Raw genomic sequence first — 6,000 nt, forward strand, 5'->3', positions numbered from 1 at the left:
CGGGCGTGGTGCCGACCACCCCCACCCCCTCGTGTGCCATGCCGGCCTTCATAGGTGCTCGCTAACAGCACTTGCCCCAACAGTCTGTCGCAGGCTACACGGGGGATCTTTGTCTTTGATCCACCAAAATAGTGATTTGCGACTTGTGCACCTGGCCTGGCACAGGCGCGTGGTGCCGTCACCGTCACTTTGTGGCGAATGACGTTTAATCATCATCATCATCATCACCACCTCCATCATTTACACCACCACCACCAACAGCCGCTGTTCGCCACTAAGAGACGGTGACGTTAGCCACGGCGCTTGTACCAGGCTAGGTTCACCTTGAGACCACGTCATATGTCGAAGGCTCGCTGGCACACGGTCACGGGGGGCAGACCCAGGTGCTATGGGTTGACTGGCTGAGATGACTGGCGGATGCACCCAGCTATGCTCGCCACTAACAACAACAACAACATGAAGTGTCGTTTACAACATCCCATCGGCCACACTTCTTTCTGAGATTTGTGCATCACGTCAGCAGCGTCGGCGTCGGTGTTGGTCGTGGAAGTCTGCTACGTGTTAAACGAGCAGTTAAACTATAGCAAACTAAACAATATTATTTATTTTATCAGGTAAGGCCCACTAAGCTATATGGCTCTTTTTCTTATGACAGTCATATACTTTGAACGCGTGATGTCGATTTAAAAATGTGGAGGGGGGGGAAACCGGAGGATCCGGAGAAAACTCCACACGACCATGGGGAGAGAGAGGCACCCAAACTCCAATTATACAGCAGCAGGCATCGTCAGGGTTGGGATCGAACCCACGCACTCCTGTCTCGCAGGCGAGGTAGTTAACATCTCCTAGCCACCGTGATGATGATGAGAGAGACACGCAATCTCCAAATATACAGCAGGCGTCAGGGTCGGGATCAAACCCACAACCTCCTGTATACCAGGCGAGGTAGTTAACATCTCCCCGCCACCTACAATTGAAAGGGGAATCGAACGAGGCGATGGGCTGGCGCCGGAACCAGCGCCGACCCTATACGAGAGATTTGATTTCTGAAATCCGTGGGGGGATTTGGATGCAGCTTAATAGACGCGATTGGAGATAACCGTGGACCGCGGTCGTCATGGCAACCGTCGGTAACTGTCGAAAAGCTGATAACGAAGACTGCTGCACTCTAGAGATTAACAGGGGCCGTCCATAAATGACGTCACGCACCTAGGGGGGGGGGGGGTCAGACATTTGTGACGATGTGTGACGAGGGGGGGGGGGGGTGTTTGAGAAATGTGACGTCACATCAAAATGCGCAACTTTAAATAAATATAGACGACATTTTCTACTTAATTAAATAGACTTGTAAATAAATGTTTTCTCCTACAACATCAGAGTGCAGCGCCACATTAAATACGCACGACAATGACAATAGTTCAAAGCGATTTGAAGCATGTTTTATTTTGGGGGGGGGCAGAGCTTTGTGACGTCATATTTGAGGGGGGGGGTGACTTTTTGTGACGCCGTGTGACGAAGGGGGGGGGGGGGTCAAAAATCGTCAAATCGCGTGACGTCATTTATGGACGGCCCCACAGCCGTGACGCCCAAATCCCAGTGAAGATATCTGGAGAACGCGTGCCACCACATTCCCCTAAACACCTACCGTAGACACAGGGGCGAGGCACAGGTTCCCGTATAGCCGACACACTGTTGGGGCAAGTGCTGTGAAGGAAGACCTCCTGAAGGTCGGCACAGCACACGAGGGGCTGGGCTGGGTGGCGACGATGTTCACTACACACCGCACCGGGTACTCATTCGAGGCCGAGTCGACCTAGCGGAGGCCCAAGACCGATTCGGATTAATCGTCACCGGCGTTGGTGGCCGCGAACGGAACTCGGTTCGCCGGGTTCGTAGTGCAAGCGCTAACCGCTGCACCACCTTCTTGGTTCTTTCGGTAAAGTCACGTAGAAGGGAAATAATAAAATGATAAAAATAAAACAATAAAATACAATTCTCACGACGTTTCGGCCACAACGCAAGCAGCCGTCCTCAGGTGAAGAACAGGTCTGTCGGAAAGACAGCGTCCGAATGAACACCACCAAGCTTGGCAGCGTATATTTAAGCTGGGTTAGGGGAGGAAGGGCGCCTTGACAAAGGAATGTGCATATCAAGAGAGGAATTTAGCATATTTATGGAAAATGCAGATATGGGATTAGTTCTTTCTGGTGTTCATTCAGACGCTGTCTTTCCGACAGACATGTTCTTCACCTGATGACGGCTGCTTGCGTTGTGGCCGAAACGTCGTGAGAATTGTATTTTATTATGTTTTACTTTTATTATTTCATAATTTCCCTTCTACGTGATGACTTTACCGAAAGAACCAAGAAGATGAATCCCTGCAGTCACGAAAGCTTTAAACCGCTGCACCACCGCCGCCCGCTTACACGAGTGGTGTTCCTGCACACGAGCATGCGTAGGCGTACGCGCAACTCACCTGGGCCACCTTTTACCTGGTCGTGACCTGCCCGAGCCAGACCTGGGCTCGCATTTGCGTTTAATTCTCGGCACAGACGGAGGCCGACTCCGGTCTAACCCGAGCTGAGATTTAAAAATAAATCAAAAGGCTCGGAAGAGCAGAGACAGAGAGAGGGAGACGCGGGCTGCGAGATCAAAGGAAGATGGTATCACGTGGTCAGCCACTTAGCTGACACGTGGTAGGGTGAGAGTCGAATCCTGATTGGAGGATGACACCCGCCCAATCGTCATCTTCGACGGCTTCATCAACATCATCTAGATTATCATCGTCACCATCAAATGTTCATCGTCTTCGGCATGAGCATCATCATCATCATCATCATACCGTCCAGCCTCATCATCATTATGCATCATCGTCACCATCGCGTTCTGCAGATGTAGATGCCACTGGTTCTTCATGTTCTGCAGATGTAGATGCCATTGATCCTTCACGTTCTGCAGATGTAGATGCCACTGGTTCTTCACGTTCTGCAGATGTAGATGCCACTGGTTCTTCATGTTCTGCAGATGTAGATGCCACTGGTTCTTCATGTTCTGCAGATGTAGATGCCATTGATCCTTCACGTTCTGCAGATGTAGATGCCACTGGTTCTTCATGTTCTGCAGATGTAGATGCCACTGGTTCTTCATGTTCTGCAGATGTAGATGCCACTGGTTCTTCACGTTCTGCAGATGTAGATGCCACTGGTTCTTCATGTTCTGCAGATGTAGATGCCACTGGTTCTTCATGTTCTGCAGATGTAGATGCCACTGGTTCTTCACGTTCTGCAGATGTAGATGCCACTGGTTCTTCATGTTCTGCAGATGTAGATGCCACTGGTTCTTCATGTTCTGCAGATGTAGATGTCACTGGTTCTTCATGTTCTGCAGATGAAGATGCCACTGGTTCTTCACGTTCTGCAGATGTAGATGCCACTGGTTCTTCATGTTCTGCAGATGTAGATGCCACTGGTTCTTCATGTTCTGCAGATGTAGATGCCACTGGTTCTTCATGTTCTGTAGATGTAGATGCCACTGGTTCTTCATGTTCTGCAGATGTAGATGCCACTGGTTCTTCATGTTCTGCAGATGTAGATGCCACTGGTTCTTCATGTTCTGTAGATGTAGATGCCACTGGTTCTTCATGTTCTGCAGATGTAGATGCCACTGGTTCTTCATGTTCTGCAGATGTAGATGCCACTGGTTCTTCACGTTCTGCAGATGTAGATGCCACTGGTTCTTCATGTTCTGCAGATGTAGATGCCACTGGTTCTTCATGTTCTGCAGATGTAGATGCAATTGTCCTTCACGTTCTGCAGATGTAGATGCCACTGGTTCTTCATGTTCTGTAGATGTAGATGCAATTGATCTTCACGTTCTGCAGATGTAGAAGCCACTGGTTCTTCATGTTCTGCAGATGTAGATGCCATTGTCCTTCACGTTCTGCAGATGTAGATGCCACTGGTTCTTAATGTTCTGTAGATGTAGATGCCATTGATCCTTCACGTTCTGCAAATGGAGATGCCACTGGTTTTTAACGTTCTGCAGATGTAGATGCCATTGGTTCTTAACGTTCTGCAGATGTAGATGCCATTGGTTCTTCACGTTCTGCAGATGTAGATGCCACTGGTTCTTAACGTTCTGCAGATGTAGATGCCATTGGTTCTTCACGTTCTGCAGATGTAGATGTCACTGGTTCTTCACGTTCTGCAAATGTAGATGTCACTGGTTCTTCACGTTCTGCAGATGTAGATGCCACTGGTTCTTCACGTACTGCAGATGTAGATGCACTGGTTCTTCACGTTCTGCAGATGTAGATGCCACTGGTTCTTCACGTTCTGCAGATGTAGATGCCACTGGTTCTTCACGTACTGCAGATGTAGATGTCACTGGTTCTTCACGTTCTGCAGATGTAGATGCCACTGGTTCTTCACGTTCTGCAGATGTAGATGTCACTGGTTCTTCACGTTCTGCAGATGTAGATGCCACTGGTTCTTCACGTTCTGCAGATGTAGATGCCACTGGTTCTTCACGTTCTCCAGATGTAGATGCCACTGGTTCTTCACGTTCTCCAGATGTAGATGCCACTGGTTCTTCACGTTCTGCAGATGTAGATGCCACTACCGCCATCTATTGCGCGGCCGTTGAACTTACAACTCTCGATCCGAACATGCAACTGGACATACGGACAGGTTTGTTCGTATCCCTGAAAGTTCGTAAGTCGAGTGTTCGTAAGTAGAGGAGTCCATGTAATCCATAACAGAAACTAATCATGAGCATGATAGTTGATGGTATCCGTGGGCTAGTGCAGGGTCCTTTTTTCGTACGGCTTGCTGCCGATGTAGACGCAGAGCAGCGGATACAATTTCACATCGCGGTGGTGAAGCCAACAGATACACCCGCGGCAGGAGACAGCGGGGTCGTGTTATCATCATCATCGCTGCGATGTCTCCTTCTTCGTATTTGTGGATCGGGGGGGTGGGGGGCATTGCGTCGTTACGCGCTGTTACGATCTCTGTTCTGGATGACCCCCACAATCGCACCACCACCACTACGACTGCTGCTACCGGAGAGTGTTTGAATCTTCCACAAGTGTGTATCAGCTACCCCACGTGATCATCAGCTACCCCACGTGTACCCCACGTGTGCATCAGTTACCCCACGTGTACCCCACCTGATCATCAGCTACCCCACGTGTACCCCACGTGTGCATCAGCTACCCCACGTGTATCCCACGTGATCATCAGCTACCCCACGTGTACCCCACGTGTGCATCAGCTACCCCACGTGTATCCCACGTGATCATCAGCTACCCCACGTGTACCCCACGTGTGCATCAGCTACCCCACGTGTATCCAACGTGATCATCAGCTACCCCACGTGTGCATCAGCTGTCCGCATCTGCTGCTGTCGTGAGCGTGTGCAGTGGGAGGATGAACCCCCCCCCCCTGCCCCCCCCAGTGGGATCTACCGTCGGTCGCTCTTGAACAACGATTCGGTGATTTGCGAGTTCTGCCGAACTCCGCGTGCCACGGATCTCATCCAAATCTGCGCCGTGCGGAGTGCGCCCAGCAGAGGGCGCCAACGCATCGATCACTCGATCACCACGGGGGCCGCCTTCAAAGAAGACGTCCGTGTGGACTTTTTTTTGTTTTTTGTTTACGATCAGTGGAAACAAGAAGATGCTCGGTGTAGTCGGCACTTTGCTTCGTTCATCATTTCGTATTTTTTGTATTTTTAAACTTTGCTTTATGTAAACCCCCACCTCTCGCTCACTCTCTCGCTCACTCTCTCGGTCACTCTCTCGCTCACTCTCTCGCTCACTCTCTCGCTCACTCTCTCAGTCACTCTCTCGCTCGCTCTCTCGCTCGCTCTCTCGCTCGCTCTCTCGCTCGCTCTCTCGGTCGCTCTCTCGCTCGCTCTCTCGCTCGCTCTCTCGCTCGCTCTCTCGCTCGCTCTCTCGCTCGCTCTCTCGCTCGCTCTCTCGGTCGCTCTCTCGCTCGC

At 50.6% G+C, this 6,000-nt stretch overlaps 1 protein-coding gene across 1 annotated transcript in view; it reads left to right on the plus strand.

Annotated features, from left to right (window-relative positions):
• LOC144945594 (5'-nucleotidase domain-containing protein 3-like) overlaps positions 1–5,677 on the plus strand; it is a 71,506-nt gene extending 65,829 nt beyond the window's left edge. The window contains exon 15 of the mRNA XM_078874086.1: positions 5,458–5,677. The gene's annotated coding sequence lies outside the window, so the exon portion shown is untranslated. The remainder of the gene's footprint in view (positions 1–5,457) is intronic.
• Positions 5,678–6,000: the final 323 nt, after the last annotated feature.

Source organism: Lampetra fluviatilis, chromosome 38 (assembly GCF_964198595.1).
Source record: "Lampetra fluviatilis chromosome 38, kcLamFluv1.1, whole genome shotgun sequence".
NCBI classification, from domain to species: Eukaryota; Metazoa; Chordata; class Hyperoartia; order Petromyzontiformes; family Petromyzontidae; genus Lampetra; species Lampetra fluviatilis.